The 17,810-nt window shown below is 36.9% G+C and overlaps 1 long non-coding RNA gene across 1 annotated transcript; it reads right to left on the reverse strand.

The window, feature by feature from the left end:
- Positions 1-934: 934 nt before the first annotated feature.
- LOC144616022 (uncharacterized) lies at positions 935-17,374 on the reverse strand. Its single transcript, XR_013554876.1, has 3 exons — positions 17,257-17,374; positions 15,315-15,459; positions 935-1,053 (listed from the first exon to the last, which is right to left on the reverse strand). It is a non-coding gene; the product is annotated as an uncharacterized LOC144616022 (long non-coding RNA).
- Positions 17,375-17,810: the final 436 nt, after the last annotated feature.

The following is a 17,810-nucleotide window of genomic DNA, read 5'->3' on the forward strand; positions in this document are numbered from 1 at the left end:
TAAGTCAGCCAAAGATAGATTTCATATGATTTCTCTCATACGTGGAATTTAAGAAACGAAACAAATGAACATCGGAGAAGGGAAGCAAAAATATGATAAAAACAGAGACGGAGACAAACCATAAGAGACTCTTAAATACAGAGAGCAAACTGAAGGTTGCTGGCAGGGTGTTGGGTGGGGGAATGGGCTAAATGGGTGATGGACATTAAGGAAGACATTTGTTGGGATGAGCACTGGGTGTTGTATGTAAGTGATGAATCACGAAATTCTATTCCTGAAATCATTATTACATATATTGTAATACATTACATACATATATACACATACATATATTATATATGTATATATATAATATATATGTATATATATATGTTAACTAACTTGGATTTAAATAACATACATACATACATACATACATAAAGTGTTTGATATATATTTACTGAGTTCCTATTCTGTATCATACACCACTTGTAGGTAGAGGGATCATACAAGTAACCAAACACAAACTGCCTTCAAATGAGTTATACCAGGGCTTCTCAAATGTTTGTGCATTTTGAACTCAATAGTTCTGAGATGGCTCCCAAGATTTCATCATTTCTAGCAGATGATACTGATGTTGGTCTTTGGTTTGCCCCTGGAGTGGCAAAGGCTTATGGTATAGTGATTCACAGCAAGACACAATTCATACATAATGATTAATCGAGAAACTAACACCCTTTTCCTTACCTATATCAATTATTGTGATACTAAAACTAAAGCTGTTTTAGAAAAAAAATTTTTTTTCTACTTCCGTGCAAAGTACTGCTATTATGGAATAAGAGTAAAGTGGCTTTGTTTCACTGGACACAGCTAGTATTACAATCATGTAACAATTGTTTCTTTTAAAAGAATACATGGGATAAAAGAAAGTTTCACATACATCACTTACCACATTCATAGGGAAGAAATCTTGATCAGTTGTACTGGACAGGAGAGCAAACGGGGAAACAGCAGTTCTACTCTCCGGGCCAGGGAGCAGGCGAGAGCCCAGTTCGGAGTTTTTACATCTTTTACCTGAAAAGTTGAATAAGAGGTCAATTAGAAAATCAAATAAATTAATTTAAAACAATTCTTCTTTTAAACACAAGTTATTGTAAAACAAGTCATACTTGTTTATATCACTATTATTAGGGAAATTACTGACTTTTTTAAAAAAAGGAAAATAATTAAGGTGAAAATTTAAGAATTCTATCTCCAGGAAGGCTTTTTTTTTCCTACACTAAACATCCTGGCATGTGTTAGTGGCGTTATTATTTGTAGTCATCAGTTGGTCCGGTTGGGTAATTCCATGTCTATCCCCTCAGAAATTAGATAAACATCATTTACAAAGCAGGAAATAAGCTTCACTGGACACTAATGGATCTGAGAATCCCAGGTCAAGAACCAATGCCATCCATCTGTCCTTTAAAATATGTTTCATTGTCAGCTAATTCCTCTCAAGCTACAGAAACTACAAAATTTCTCATAACAGAGTTAAAATTGACATCATTACCACTTTATTATGTTAACTCTCATATTCCAACAGAAGGGAAGAAATTCCTGCCAGTCGCCAGGAGGCCAAAGCAATAGAGGAACGTTTCTAGAACTTGTCAAACTCACTCCTACTGCCCCACCTCGGTGTGAGTTTGGGAGAAGGAGCTACTGTCATGTGACTCAAGTTTTTCTCTGTCTTCCCCCTCCCAGCCTCCCTGCGGTCCTTCCTTCCATTCTCTTCTCTGACTGCTTTCTTGTACTATACACTGCTAAGTGTACTAAACACTCTTTGAATGACCTACTGCTTATCTTCTGTTGTTCTCTCCACTTTTTGTCATAGCTGTGCCTCTTTACCCCTCTACTTTGTCTATACTGCTGTCTCTCTTTTTTCCAGTCACATTCTCTAAGTCTTTCTCTGTTAATCTCTCTCTATGCTTGTCTCTCCGTTTTGTCCATGTTGTCTCTATTTCTATTTCTGTCCATCTCTCTCTGTCTTTCTGTATTTGTGTCTCATTTTTTTTATCTCTCCCTACTTCTCTCTCCCTATCTGTCTCTATGTCTTTGTTTCTTTCTCTTTCTTTATGTATCTCTGCCTTTCCTATATACACTTCTCTGTGTCTTCCTCTGTCAGTCTGTCTGTCCCTTTCTCTTTGTCTTTCTTTTTCAGACCCAGCTGACTGCTAAGAAGATACATTCTAGTATTTTCCTGTCATATGTTAACATAGAAGATAGAATCTACAAGAAGGGAGCATTGTTGTTTTATTTGGGGGACAGATAATTGAAGTTTCACTCGGGACTATGCTTTATATAACATATTTGAATGAGAATGAAAATCATGCTAATTCAGCTTCATCCATATCACTCCCACATTAAGTATTCAATCAATCCCAACTTTAGAGACAAAATACTAGTGTTTGATGTTTACCCTTAAGCTCCCAAAATTAAATGCGTGACTTGGATTTATTAGTAAGAAACTCTGCAATTTTTAATAGTTACATTCATCTGATCCTGTTAACCAAGTGGCATTAAAATAAAAACTTTAAAAAAGAAAAAGAAAAAAACAACCATCATTTGGTTGTATTTGTTTTAATTAGATAAAGGTGGTGATCACACATTTTACCATACCAAATGCCACAGGATTATATACTTTAAAATGATTAATTGTATGTTATATGAATTTTATCTCCATTAAAAGAAACCTAAAAAAATATTACCTATTATTTGTCTACAGTTTTTTTATTCACATGTCCCTTTTCTTAAAAGTTGTATTAGCCTCCTAATGCTGATATAACAAATTACCTCAAACTTTTGGCTTAACACAATCTAAATTTCTTATGGAAGTTCTGGAAGTCAGAAGTCTAAAATGAATCTCATTGGCTTAAAACCAAAGTGTAGTCAGAGCTGTGTCGGTTCCTTCTGGAGACCAGAGGGGAGAATCTAGTTCCTTGCTTTTTCCAGCCCCCTTAGGCTGCAACCTAGTCCTTGGGTCATGGCACTTTTCCACCTTCAAAGCCAGCAATGATCAGTTAAATCTTTCTTGTACTATGTCTCTTTGACTCTGATTCCCTTGCCCCTGTCTTTCATTTATAAGGACCCTTGTGATTACATTGGATCAATCCAGAAAATCCAGGATAATTTCCTCATCTCAAAGTCAACAAATTAGAAAATTTAGTTCAATCCACAATGTCAGTTCCCCCTTTGTTACATAACATAACATATTCATAGGTTCCCAAGATTAGGATCCAGACTTTTTTTAAGGGAGGGGGATTATTTTGCCTGCCACAGAAATCATCCCAGAGGCAAATAGGAAAAATAATTATACCTACCCCTCTAACTCCCAAATGTAGGCAATTGCCTGGGAACAATTAAGTTCTTTTCCATGAAGTTGACTCATTACTAGCTGATTTCTTATTCCATGATTGAATAAACTGACCATTTTCTCTTACTCTTCATAAGCCTCTACATTCCAAAATAATAATCTATCCAGAAATATGAATAAACCAAAGCAGACCTTTCTGTTTCATTTTTTTTCTCCTTGCTTCTGGAGATAAGGGAAAGGAAATTCTGCCCCCTTTCCATTTTCCTCTTAGTACTCTCTCCTTCTCTCCATCTTTTCATTTTGGGGCACTAAGTATATCTCCTACTTCCAATACCTTTACTTTACTGGCATAGATTACAGAATTTTCCTTATGTTTGTGTTATCTTCATTTTCATTTATTCTATCCTTTCCTCAAAGACATAGGAAATACCTTCTTTGCTGTCCCCCATAGTCCTCAAGGAAGTATAAGATACTAATGGCCCTTAATAAATATGCCAGGGGTGCCTTGGTGGCTCAGTTGGTTGGGTGTCCAACTACCCTTAGTTTTGGCTCAGCTCATGATCTCATGGTTCATGAGGTTGAGCCCTGCATCACGTTTTGCACTGCCAGTGCAAAGCCTGCCTGGGATTCTCTCTCTCTCTCTCTCTCTCAAAATAGATAAATAAATTTAATAAGTAAATAAGTAAATAAATATGCCAAAATTCCTTTTCTTATATTTTCAAAGTTATCCAGATTTGAAAGTTTAACTAGTTAAGAATGCCATTATCTACTAAAAGGCAAACAGCATCAATAGGAGAGGAGATATTCTAGAATAAATTTAGACCACGCAATGGTTTGTTAGCTTATAATGACACTAGAAAACATAGAAATATTTTACACATTTAATGTCAAGTCAAATCCATGGTGGTTTAGTTAATTCCAAATAATATAAGTCCTTTCTAGTATAAAATTTCTAGAGCATAGAGCTGAAAGATTGTTTCCTGTGTATTTATTCGGAATAGTTTTGTCCTCATTTTCTGAAGTTTAGTTTTATCTCAAAATATTTACATTTATTTCTTTTATTGACCTCACATTCTGTTCACAGACATTCACAATATCATCAATTTTTGACAAAGGTAGTTGGTATGCTTTTTTCATGTCAGTCAACTTAGAAATCATTAGGAGGAAGGAACCAAAATATTTTTTAAGTTTATTTATTTATCTTGTGAGAGAGAGAGAGGCAGAGACAGAGGGAGAGAGAGAATTCACAAGCAGCTGACAACACGTAGCCCCATGTGGGGCTCAATCCTACTAAGTGTGAGATCATCACCTGAGTCAAAATCAATAATCAGCACTTAACCAACTGAGCCACCCACGGTCCCCAGAACCAAAATTCTTTTTAATTATGTTATTGAGTTCTACAGTTGCCACTGTAGCAAAGTCCTTGGGAAGATCATCTAGAATTACCTAGTAACAATGAAATGTAGATGAATGTAGATATTTGAAACAAAAGCAGATTATCAAAGTCTGTGAGACACAGAGTGAAAATATTTTTAAAAGTCTGGATGGAAGTATATTTCTAAGTATGAATACTATCACTTACAGCAAAGTATAAATATAAACATTAAAGTCAGTTGTGGTCCTACCACACAGGAAGATAGAGCCATAAGGATTTTGGTATATAGTATTTCCTTCCAGTCTTCTATACACATATTTATGTTGTAGTATTCAGTTTTTATGGTCTAATGCTTATGCTTAACATAATATCTAGGGCATTTCCAATGTGACAGAATATTATTTGCAAAGATGAATTTTTGTGGCTGCATATAAGATAGCCACATATAAGTAGGTTAAAATTCATCTAACCTTTTTTTTTTTTGTTGGATGTGGTAGGTAGCACCAATTTTCAATTATAAGCAAGCATGATGTCATAGACTGAACTGTATTCCTCAAAAAATCATGTCGAAATCCTAAACCTCAGCATCTCAGAATGTAACCTTATTTGGAAATAGGGTCATTGCAGATATAATTAGTCAAGATGAAGTCATATTAGAGTAGGATGGGCCCCTAATCTGATATGACTGGTGTTCTTATAAAAAGAAACTTGGACACAGAGACATGCACACAGGGAGAACACCATGAACATGAAGGCAGAGATTGGGCTAATGTGACTATAAGCCAAGGAATGTCAAAAATTGTCAACAAAACACCAGCAGCTGGGAGAGAGGCATGGAACACTCTCCCTCAGTTTTCAGAGGGAACCAATCAGCCTGCACTTCTGGCCTCCAGAACCGAGAGCCCACAAATTTTTGTTGTTTAAGCCACACAGGTTGTGGTGCTTAGTCTCAGCAGCCTTAGGAAACTAACGAAGTAAATTTTTACATCAATTTTTTTGTGTGTATCTTTGATTATATAATTATTATAAATTCTAAGAAGTAGAAACACTATGTTAAAGAATATTTTAAAAGATATATCTATTTACAGTCCTATCAATATAACTATTAATTGCAATCTTGCCAAATTAACAAGTGAACAATAGTATCATGTGAATTTCCATTTTTTATTGTTAGTAAGATTATTTTACATTATATTTTCTTTGTAACTTTAGTATGTGGGAAAGCTACATTTTATTAGACCTATTTTGCATTTGAAGACTTACTAAACTGTCATTAATTATAATCACTTCTCTGTTGATTCTTTTGGCTTTTTTTAGTAGCCAGTCATTTCATCTGAAAATAACAGGAATTATGAAAATAAGAGCTAAGAGCACCAAGTGCATATATTAACTCATTTAATCTTCACAGCAATCCATTGAAGCAGATAGTATTATGCTCCCCAATTTACAGATAATAACAGGCCTGGATAAAGAAATTTTCTTAAGGCTGTTTCTATGCTCAGTGGCAGAGCTGGAGTCTAGTTATCTGGCTTCAAAATACCCTACCACATGCTCACTAACCTTACTTTTCCAATAGTTACATTGCATTTTTACTTCTTGATATTTGACAATGACAGTTCTGAGAAAAATATTTTCAAATGGCTGTTAAAATGAAATATTTCTGGTTTCAAATATATATGTTACTGTGATTATTATTTCACTATTGAATATAATATTGGTGAGATCATTTTTTTTTTTTTTTAGAGAGAGAGTGCACGGATGGGGGGAGGGGGCAGAGGGTGAGAGAGAGATTGAGAGAGAGAGAGAGAGAGAGAGAGAGAGGATCTTAAACAGGCTCCACGCTCAGCTCTGAGCCTCTCATGGGGCTCGATCCTATAACCCTGTAATCATGAACTGAGCCAAAATCAAGAGTTGGACGTTCAACCAATAGATTCACCCCGGTACCCTGAGATCATCTTTAATGTAATTTAAAAAAATCATGTTACTAGCTTGCTGCTAAGAATCTCTATCAGAAATAAAGTTGTTCATTTTTTTTTTTGTTATTTTTATTTATTTATTTATTTATTTTTTATTTTTTAATATATGAAATTTACTGTCAAATTGGTTTCCATACAACACCCAGTGCTCATCCCAAAAGGTGCCCTCCTCAATACCCATCACCCACCCTGCCCTCCCTCCCACCCCCCATCCACCCTCAGTTTGTTCTCAGTTTTTAACAGTCTCTTATGCTTTGGCTCTCTCCCACTCTAACCTTTTTTTTTTTTTTTTTTTTTTTTTTTTTTTCCTTCCCCTCCCCCATGGGTTTCTGTTATGTTTCTCAGGATCCACATAAGAGTGAAACCATATGGTATCTGTCTTTCTCTGTATGGCTTATTTCACTTAGCATCACACTCTCCAGTTCCATCCATGTTGCTACAAAAGGCCATATTTCATTTTTTCTCATTGCCACGTAGTATTCCATTGTGTATATAAACCACAATTTCTTTATCCATTCATCAGTTGATGGACATTTAGGCTCTTTCCATAATTTGGCTATTGTTGAGAGTGCCGCTATAAACATTGGGGTACAGGTGCCCCTATGCATCAGTACTCCTGTATCCCTTGGATAAATTCCTAGCAGTGCTATTGCTGGGTCATAGGGTAGGTCTATTTTTAATTTTCTGAGGAACCTCCACACTGCTTTCCAGAGCGGCTGCACCAATTTGCATTCCCACCAACAGTGCAAGAGGGTTCCTGTTTCTCCACATCCTCTCCAGCATCTATAGTCTCCTGATTTCTTCATTTTGGCCACTCTGACTGGCGTGAGGTGGTATCTGAGTGTGGTTTTGATTTGTATTTCCCTGATAAGGAGCGACGTTGAACATCTTTTCATGTGCCTGTTGGCCATCCGGATGTCTTCTTTAGAGAAGTGTCTATTCATGTTTTCTGCCCATTTCTTCACTGGGTTATTTGTTTTTCGGGTGTGGAGTTTGATGAGCTCTTTATAGATTTTGGATACTAGCCCTTTGTCCGATGTGTCATTTGCAAATATCTTTTCCCATTCCGTTGGTTGCCTTTTAGTTTTGTTGGTTGTTTCCTTTGCTGTGCAGAAGCTTTTTATCTTCATAAGGTCCCAGTAATTCACTTTTGCTTTTAATTCCCTTGCCTTTGGGGATGTGCCGAGTAAGAGATTGCTACGGCTGAGGTCAGAGAGGTCTTTTCCTGCTTTCTCCTCTAAGGTTTTGATGGTTTCCTGTCTCACATTCAGGTCCTTTATCCATTTTGAGTTTATTTTTGTGAATGGTGTGAGAAAGTGGTCTAGTTTCAACCTTCTGCATGTTGCTGTCCAGTTCTCCCAGCACCATTTGTTAAAGAGACTGTCTTTTTTCCATTGGATGTTCTTTCCTGCTTTGTCAAAGATGAGTTGGCCATACGTTTGTGGGTCTAGTTCTGGGGTTTCTATTCTATTCCATTGGTCTATGTGTCTGTTTTTATGCCAATACCATGCTGTCTTGATGATGACAGCTTTGTAGTAGAGGCTAAAGTCTGGGATTGTGATGCCTCCTGCTTTGGTCTTCTTCTTCAAAATTACTTTGGCTATTCGGGGCCTTTTGTGGTTCCATATGAATTTTAGGATTGCTTGTTCTAGTTTCGAGAAGAATGCTGGTGCAATTTTGATTGGGATTGCATTGAATGTGTAGATAGCTTTGGGTAGTATTGACATTTTGACAATATTTATTCTTCCAATCCATGAGCAGGGAATGTCTTTTCATTTCTTTATATCTTCTTCAATTACCTGCATAAGCTTTCTATAGTTTTCAGCATACAGATCTTTTACATCTTTGGTTAGATTTATTCCTAGGTATTTTATGCTTCTTGGTGCAATTGTGAATGGGATCAGTTTCTTCATTTGTCTTTCTGTTGCTTCATTGTTAGTGTATAAGAATGCAACTGATTTCTGCACATTGATTTTGTATCCTGCAACTTTGCTGAATTCATGTATCAGTTCTAGCAGACTTTTGGTGGAGTCTATCGGATTTTCCATGTATAATATCATGCCATCTGCAAAAAGCGAAAGCTTGACTTCATCTTTGCCAATTTTAATGCCTTTGATTTCCTTTTGTTGTCTGATATCTGATGCTAGAACTTCCAGCACTATGTTAAACAACAGCGGTGACAGTGGGCATCCCTGTCGTGTTCCTGATCTCAGGGAAAAAGCTCTCAGTTTTTCCCCGTTGAGGATGATGTTAGCTGTGGGCTTTTCATAAATGGCCTTTATGATCTTTAAGTATGTTCCTTCTATCCCGACTTTCTCAAGGGTTTTTATTAAGAAAGGGTGCTGGATTTTGTCAAAGGCCTTTTCTGCATCGATTGACAGGATCATATGGTTCTTCTCTTTTTTTTTGTTAATGTGATGTATCACGTTGATCGATTTGCGAATGTTGAACCAGCCCTGCATCCCAGGAATGAATCCCACTTGATCATGGTGAATAATTCTTTTTATATGCTGTTGAATTCGATTTGCTAGTATCTTATTAAGAATTTTTGCATCCATATTCATCAGGGATATTGGCCTGTAGTTCTCTTTTTTTACTGGGTCTCTGTCTGGTTTAGGAATCAAAGTAATACTGGCTTCATAGAATGAGTCTGGAAGTTTTCCTTCCCTTTCTATTTCTTGGAATAGCTTGAGAAGGATAGGTATTATCTTTGCTTTAAATGTCTGGTAGAACTCCCCTGGGAAGCCATCTGGTCCTGGACTCTTATTTGTTGGGAGATTTTTGATACCGATTCAATTTCTTCGCTGGTTATGGGTCTGTTCAAGCTTTCTATTTCCTCCTGATTGAGTTTTGGAAGAGTGTGGGTGTTTAGGAATTTGCCCATTTCTTCCAGGTTGTCCAATTTGCTGGCATATAATTTTTCATAGTATTCCCTGATAATTGTTTGTATCTCTGAGGGATTGGTTGTAATCATTCCATTTTCATTCATGATTTTATCTATTTGGGTCATCTCCCTTTTCTTTTTGAGAAGCCTGGCTAGAGGTTTGTCAATTTTGTTTATTTTTTCAAAAAACCAACTCTTGGTTTCGTTGATCTGCTCTACAGTTTTTTTAGATTCTATATTGTTTATTTCTGCTCTGATCTTTATGATTTCTCTTCTTCTGCTGGGTTTAGGCTGCCTTTGCTGTTCTGCTTCTATTTCCTTTAGGTGTGCTGTTAGATTTTGTATTTGGGATTTTTCTTGTTTCTTGAGATAGGCCTGGATTGCAATGTATTTTCCTCTCAGGACTGCCTTCGCTGCATCCCAAAGCGTTTGGATTGTTGTATTTTCATTTTCGTTTGTTTCCATATATATTTTAATTTCTTCTCTAATTGCCTGGTTGACCCACTCATTCGTTAGTAGGGTGTTCTTTAACCTCCATGCTTTTGGAGGTTTTCCAGACTTTTTCCTGTGGTTGATTTCAAGCTTCATAGCATTGTGGTCTGAAAGTATGCATGGTATAATTTCAATTCTTGTAAACTTAGGAAGGGCTGTTTTGTGACCCAGTATATGATCTATCTTGGAGAATGTTCCATGTGCACTCGAGAAGAAAGTATATTCTGTTGCTTTGGGATGCAGAGTTCTAAATATATCTGTCAAGTCCATCTGATCCAATGTATCATTCAGGGCCCTTGTTTCTTTATTGACTGTGTGTCTAGATGATCTATCCATTTCTGTAAGTGGGGTGTTAAAGTCCCCTGCAATGACCACATTCTTATCAATAAGGTTGCTTATGTTTATGAGTAATTGTTTTATATATCTGGGGGCTCGGGTATTTGGCGCATAGACATTTATAATAGTTAGCTCTTCCTGGTGGATAGACCCTGTGATTATTATATAATGCCCTTCTTCATCTCTTGTTACAGCCTTTAATTTAAAGTCTAGTTTGTCTGATATAAGTATGGCTACTCCAGCTTTCTTTTGGCTTCCAGGAGCATGATAAATAGTTCTCCATCCCCTCACTCTCAATCTAAAGGTGTCCTCAGATCTAAAATGAGTCTCTTGTAGACAGCAAATAGATGGGTCTTGTTTTTTTATCCATTCTGATACCCTATGTCTTTTAATTGGCGCATTTAATCCATTTACATTCAGTGTTATTATAGAAAGATATGGGTTTAGAGTCATTGTGATGTCTGTATGTTTTTTGCTTGTAGTGATGTCTCTGGTACTTTGTCTCACAGGATCCCCCTTAGGATCTCTTGTAGGGCTGGTTTCGTGGTGACAAATTCCTTCAGTTTTTGTTTGTTTGGGAAGACCTTTATCTCTCCTTCTATTCTAAATGACAGACTTGCTGGATAAAGGATTCTCGGCTGCATATTTTTTCTGTTTAGCACACTGTAGATATCGTGCCAAGCCTTTCTGGCCTGCCAAGTTTCAAAGGAGAGATCAGTCACAAGTCTTATAGGTCTCCCTTTATATGTGAGGGCACGTTTATCCCTTGCTGCTTTCAGAATTTTCTCTTTATCCTTGTATTTTGCCAGTTTCACTATGATATGTCGTGCAGAAGATCGATTCAAGTTACGTCTGAAGGGAGTTCTCTGTGCCTCTTGGATTTCAATGCCTTTTTCCTTCCCCAGTTCAGGGAAGTTCTCAGCTATAATTTGTTCAAGTACCCCTTCAGCACCTTTCCCTCTCTCTTCCTCCTCTGGGATACCAATTATGCGTATATTATTTTTTTTTAGTGTATCACTTAGTTCTCTAATTTTCCCCTCATACTCCTGGATTTTTTTATCTCTCTTTCTTTCAGCTTCCTCTTTTTCCATAACTTTATCTTCTAGTTCACCTATTCTCTCCTCTGCCTCTTCAAGCCGAGCCATTGTGGTTTCCATTTTGTTTTGCATTTCGTTTAAAGCGTTTTTCAACTCCTCGTGACTGTTCCTTAGTCCCTCGATCTTTATGGCAAGAGATTCTCTGCTGTCCTGTATACTGTTTTCAAGCCCAGCGATTAATTTTATGACTATTATTCTAAATTCACTTTCTGTTATATTATTTAAATCCTTTTTGATCAGTTCATTAGCTGTTGTTATTTCCTGGAGATTCTTCTGAGGGGAATTCTTCCGTTTGGTCATTTTGGAGAGTCCCTGGCGTGGTGAGGACCTGCAGTGCACTTCCCCTGTGCTGTGGTGTATAACTGGAGTTAGTGGGCGGGGCCGCAGTCCGACCCGATGTCTGCCCCCAGCGCACTGCTGGGGCCACAGTCAGACTGGTGTGTGCCTTCTCTTCCCCTCTCCTAGGGGCGGGATTCACTGTGGGGTGGCGTGTCCCGTCTGGGCTACTTGCACACTGCCAGGCTTGTGTTACTGGGGATCTGGCGTATTAGCTGGGGTGGGTAGGCAAGGTGCACGGGGGCTGGAGGGGCAGGCTTAGCTCGCTTCTCCTTAGGTGATCCACTTCAGGAGGAGCCCTGTGGCAGCGGGAGGGATTCAGATCCGCTGCCGGAGGTTTGGCTCCGCAGAAGCACAGAGTTGGGTGTTTGCGCGGAGCGAGCAAGTTCCCTGGCAGGAACTGGTTCCCTTTGGGATTTTGGCTGGGGGATGGGCGGGGGAGATGGCGCTGGCGCCTTTGTTCCCCGCCAAGCTGAGCTCTGCCGTCCGGGGGCTCGGCAGCTCTCCCTCCCTTTGTCCTCCAGCCTTCCCGCTTTCCGAGCAGAGCTGTTAACTTATGACCTCCCAGACGCTAAGTCGCGCTTGCTGTGGGAACACAGTCCGTCCGGCCCCTCCGCTTTTGCCAGCCAGACTCGGGGGCTCTGCTTGGCCGGCGAGCCGCCCCTCCGCCCCGGCTCCCTCCCGCCAGTCCGTGGAGCGCGCACCGCCTCGCTGCCCTTCCTACCCTCTTCCGTGGGCCTCTCGTCTGCGCCTGGCTCCGGAGACTCCGTTCTGCTAATCCTCTGGCGGTTTTCTGGGTTCTTTAGGCAGGTGTAGGTGGAATCTAAGTGATCGGCCGGACGCGCTGTGAGCCCCGCGTCCTCCTACGCCGCCATCTTCCGGAACCCCCCAAGTTGTTCATTTTTAAAGAAGACTTCACTCCTTCCTCATTGACTGAGGCAGGATGAAGCAAAAGTAACTAATGACACCAAAATTTTTGTTATTAGGAAAATACGATCGTAGCACATGTTGTAATGGAAAGATTTTACATGAAATTATAAAGTTGGGGTATATATTTTTCTTACCACTGAATGAGAACATTTCTTTTTAAAGTTTCTCACACACAGAGGAAGACATTTTCTTCCCAAAAGATCTGCTAACACTACTACTAAAGCTTGTATCACATCTTCAGAAAATGTCTTTTGGCCTGTTCAAAATAAAGGGTTTAATTTTTCAAAACTTTAAAGAACAAAATTCGTCATTTTAGAAATACCCTGAGCCAGTTCTTAAGACCCAAACTTAAATTTTCAAGGTAAACCAGATTTGAAAAAGTCACTTTCCAGACTTTGGTAAATTCTTAATAAATTACAATATTACCTTGTAGTAATGCAGACTAATTGACCCTCTATTGACACAGATAGTTGGTTTTCTTTTTTTTTTTTAATGTTTTGTTTTCTTTATCTTTAATGTGTATTTTTGAGAGAGAGAGGGAGTGCAAACGGGAGAGGGGCAGATAGAGAGGAGGACAGAGGATCCAAAGCAGGCTCCACACTGACCGCAGCAAGCCTGATGCCGGGTTCAAACTCAAGAACCTGGAGACCACAACCTGAGTGGAAGTCAGGCACTCAACGACTGGGCCACCCAGGTGCCCCTCCTTGTCCCCACTCTTAGCTGTGGGAATGTAGGGGGGGAAATGAATAGCCATTTGCCTTAGTTCTACAATTGCCATGGGATTCTATCATAGGCTTCAAATCCTCCTTCTGCTTCTTTGTTCCACTCAAGTTTTTCTACCTCTGTTCAAAACTTGCTAAGGAGTGAAGACCGTATGTTGCTTTCCAAATTCTTTATCTGCCATTCCAGACCATATGTTTATGCCCACTCACTCTCTCTTGGCACACGTTACAGTCAAAAGAGAGCTCACTAGAGCTCCCGCTGACATGACTTTTTTCCTCATATTTTCTTTCCCTGGAGTATTTATCTCCTACATTTGCATAGACCCAAAACCTTGTAGTATTTTAGGAACTAAATCTCCTTGACGGAAAACCTATGTTTGATTCCTGATTTGCAACCTGCCACAGTATTTAGCAGAGTGCTATGCCCACGCTGATAGCCACTCAATCACTAGACAGTAAATGAATGAGTACACAACACATATTAATGTGAGTACTTGGAAACAGGCCACGACTGCCTCCCGCTACTGGAAAAATAAAGAACACTAAGAATGAAGCTTCCAGATTTCAAGTAAAAAAAAGTTAATTTGATGTGTTTACACCGATAGAATTATAGCAAAAATTATTTCAGTTTTTCTTATTCTTTTAATGTTGTGATACAATACACACAATATTTATAAAATAAGTAAAATTCACTGATCCCACTTTGTAGGATCCTTTAATGGAAAAATATAGATTCAAACAGATTAAAGGTCTTATGGTTTGATCTAGTAGTCACTAAGGTATGTTCTATAATATTATTTTAATGATTTTTATATTATTCTAACAATTTAGGCCATTTACCAAAAATAAAATGAACAATAGAATATTATTTATATATTCCTCTTCCCAGCTGTCTGCATTTGAGTTTGGATCATATCCACTTTATTATTCTCTAGTTGATGTCATTATGGAAAAGTTATGGAAAAGGGAAAAATAATTGATAAATTAAAAAAAATAAAATCATTACAGATGACAACACTGTGATTCCAATACAGTCCTATGGTTTATATTTGACATTGAACTGTTACCTTCATATTTTACTACAAGACAGCTAATGATTAGGACCTAAATGTGAGGATACCACAGAGACTTATTTTTCATGTGTATGACCAGATACAAAAAAAGATAAAATTGGTGACTTTACATAAATTATTGAAATTTATATCAATTAATATATATTTAAAATGCCTTGTGATTTCAGAAGAGTAATATTTATTATTCAAGTGTTTATTCTTTCAAATGTAAAGTATATTAAATGGTCATTAAGACTTTTACATAACATTACAAATACACTCATAAATATTTTAATATTTCCATAAACCTCTTTAATAACAAAAATAAGAAAAATGTTCAAACTGCGTTAAAGGAAAAAACAGTTGGGCACCTGGGTGGCTCAGTTAGATAAGCTCTTGATTAACTCTTGATTTCAGCTCAGGTCAAGAACTCAAGATTTGTGAGTTTGAGCCCCATATGACTCCACACTGACAGAGCAGAGCCTGCTTAAGATTCTCTCTCTCTTTCCTTGTCTCGCTTCTCCTCCCTCACTGGGCACACATGCTCTTCTCCTCAAGCATGCTTTCTCTCTCTCTCTCTCTCTCTCTCTCAAAATAAATAAACTTAAAAAATACTTAAAAAAAAAAGAAAAAGCAGTTAAAAAATGGCATGCTGTCCAAAGTAAATGCAGTTCTGGGGAATGTATGGCTGTATGTAAATACACACATGTGGTCTGTGTGTGTGTATGTGTGTTGTGCACAAAGTCTAATGAGTAAAAGTATGAGAAAAGCTTATTTGCTTACCATTTATGTTGCTTGGAGTATACAACCTGTGAAATAAACCTTTCACCAGCAAGCTTACTAAAACAAAATTCACATGTTCATGGTGGCACAAATGGGACACGAGTCCAGAATATCCAATAAGAAAACATTCTTGATTCATGTATTCCTAGAAATTAATTTTATCATGTTAAACTCAGTCTCTTGATCTCAGAAATATCGAACAAATAAGAAATATCAAACAAATAAACTAATAAAGGAGATATTAGTAGAGATAATTTGTACTAACACCTTAAATTAGTGAAAATAGATTTAAATCTTACCTCTGTAACCAAGAATTGCAAAGAATATATAAAGCAAAATTCTAACATGAACTTGATCTTTCGTTGCTTGAAGGATATCAATAAATGTTGGACAACTAATAATAGCTACACAGACATATATCAAAATATCAAGTTAGATTTTAAGCAATTCTGGTAGTGTGCCTTCCAAATGTAATACCCCAAGGGACAATTAAACATTTCTATCACAAAACATGTTATTATATATACTTATATACTATATACAATGTATGGTATATTTTCACATTTTATATTAGGCATTGCATATTGCTTTATTATACTATTTATTATATTATTATAATACTTTTATTATAGTTAGGTATTCCATAATGTTTTATATTAAATGTGTGTGTATAACAGAAAATGGTAAAAAAAAAAATTAGAGGGAGAGAGGAATAATTACAACTGCATGACAGTGAAAAGTAAACATAAGGTGTAAAAACGATGAACCAAGAATTGTGAACATATCAGTATCTTATATATTTTTGAGCCATTAATTATTTTTTTGAAATTTAATTTCTAAAAGGCTTTAGACTATATATATTTATAGAAAAAGTTTCTTTTTTAATATATGCAGAGCCCAGGGGTAATTAAAACAGAAAAACCATGGGCTTAATTTTCCATATGCTTGAAAGCATGAAAGTTAAAAGCATGCTTTTGTGTTGAATAAGGGTACTGTAAAATAGAATCAAATGTCACAGTGAGTTTATTTACAGTACATTGTTTCTTATTCCCATCATCTTATGAGACTTATTATAAAATTGAGCTGAAATAATTATATTAATTAAAGTCATTTAAATAATATGAAACAGTGTCCCTTTGCTTTGGCAACTCTTTGTCATCTGTTTTGGCAATGAAGACCATAAGTCTGAGAACCAAAGATATGTTTAGAGGAAATTGACCCTTTAGTTTGGGCACATTAGACTTTAAGAGCCTATCTTAGGCAATAGAATATCATAGAAGAACACATTTCCTAGATGGTCTTCTCCACATCTTCCTGCACGACTGGACATCTAAAGAGCTGATCACATAATTTTTGAATAACTTCACTTCTTGTCTCTCTAATCGCTTAATGTCTAACTTACCTATATCATATGGAATATCAGATTTCAAAAATGTTGAAAAAGTTCTTTGTTGCTTAGTATATTAATTTTAGCAAAGTTTAAAACATTTTATTTTACAAATATTAAAATGCGTTTGTTCTTTTAGTAGTATCTGTTTGAAGATCATGACTTTTAAGCAGGGCAATTTTCATCTTATTTCCCAGTGTATTTCTAGAAACCAGTCTGAACTGAGACCATTGTAGATAGTCCATTTACAATCGTTGGCGCCTGGAACCAATTGGGAACTCCAAAGTTATGGTTACCTCTCCTTCATAGTATTTTTAAATTCAATAATATTTACCAAAGCAAGAATATTGTGAAGAAAGCTAATCTATTTAGCCAATGATTGCTTAAAATTTCGTTACATATAATCATATTCATATCATATATCTAGAACCCATTTTCAAATATTTTATGTAGTCTCCAAATGTTTCAGAATAGACATGGTTTATCTTGGCTCACTGAATGGATGTTCCAGATCCAGTGTATACAACTGTAACAAAAGGCATGTAGCATAAATACCTGTCAGAAGTTCAAGGCATCCAGGTAAACAGAATCTTCTTTTAAAACAACAGATTTAATGGCATATTACAAAGCAAGGGTTGAAGTAGTCGTTACTTCCTATGGGTGGAAGATAGAAAAAAATCTGAAAAACAAATTTAACATACAAATACATAGATGTATACATAGCCACTAAATGTTGACTGGATCAGACTCCCTGAAATTATGAGTAACAGGCAATGGAAGCTAGTGTCACCAAAAATAGAAACTGCATTTTCATTCGGAATAAATAATTGTGAGTCTCATAGAGCTTTACATTCACTTTAATGTTTTACCTTAATATTGCAATTACCTACCATTTTCAGATTAAAAATAATGTGAAATCAAAGTCATTCAGTAAGCATTCCTTTTTGCAGAAATAAAAGCAATAGGTTAGAAAAGGAGTATTAAGTTTACATTGAAAGATTTCTAAGAAGAGAAATGAGTAGGGAATAAAATCAGAAGCAAAGCAAGAACCAGGTCATATCAAGCATTAAAAAAGCTACTGTGAGGAACTTAGATTTTAAGAGAAAGGG

This window comes from Panthera onca, chromosome B1 (genome assembly GCF_046562875.1).
Source record: "Panthera onca isolate mPanOnc1 chromosome B1, mPanOnc1 haplotype 2, whole genome shotgun sequence".
Lineage (NCBI taxonomy): Eukaryota > Metazoa > Chordata > Mammalia > Carnivora > Felidae > Panthera > Panthera onca.